The following is a 708-nucleotide window of genomic DNA, read 5'->3' on the forward strand; positions in this document are numbered from 1 at the left end:
AGATTATTTAGTTTTTAAATTAGATTTAAGTTGAGTCATGTTGACATGGCACCGCGTGGAAAGCTGGGTTTCAACAGAACCGAAAGATGCATATTATTATTAGGTCGTGTTTCACGCTTACTTTTACGTGTGTAATTCTATCGATGCTAGCTGTAAAAAAAATATAAAATATATAGGCTCTTGTATAGATGTGAATGGATAGAAATGACATAGATTTAATCGGATAATGAAAACAGATATGGATGAGAAATAAGAAAAAAACAATATCATATTGTGGTAATTTTGTTAGAATTAAAAAATATGGAAGATTTTTAAAAAAAGATTTAGCTAAATTTGTGTAAAAAATTCATATTATTTGGAGCTTTCATGATTTTTTTTTTAAATGTATGTGTAGGTGGGTGTTTTTTAGTATGATATATGAAATGGGAAAGTAGTTTTTTTAATTTTACGCATGTAATTTTTCAATTTTTGAATGAAACAAAATCTTTATTAATTTATATTATTATTAACTGTTTTGATCACTATATACTACACATAAAAATTATCAATCATGTATTTTAAAAAATATGGTTAAAAAAAGATTTAGCTAAATTTGTGTAAAAAATTCATATTATTTGGAGCTTTCATGATTTTTTTTTTAAATGTATGTGTAGGTGGGTGTTTTTTAGTATGATATATGAAATGGGAAAGTAGTTTTTTTTTTTTTTA

The sequence above is a fragment of the Arachis ipaensis genome, chromosome B03 (genome assembly GCF_000816755.2).
Source record: "Arachis ipaensis cultivar K30076 chromosome B03, Araip1.1, whole genome shotgun sequence".
Taxonomy (NCBI): Eukaryota; Viridiplantae; Streptophyta; class Magnoliopsida; order Fabales; family Fabaceae; genus Arachis; species Arachis ipaensis.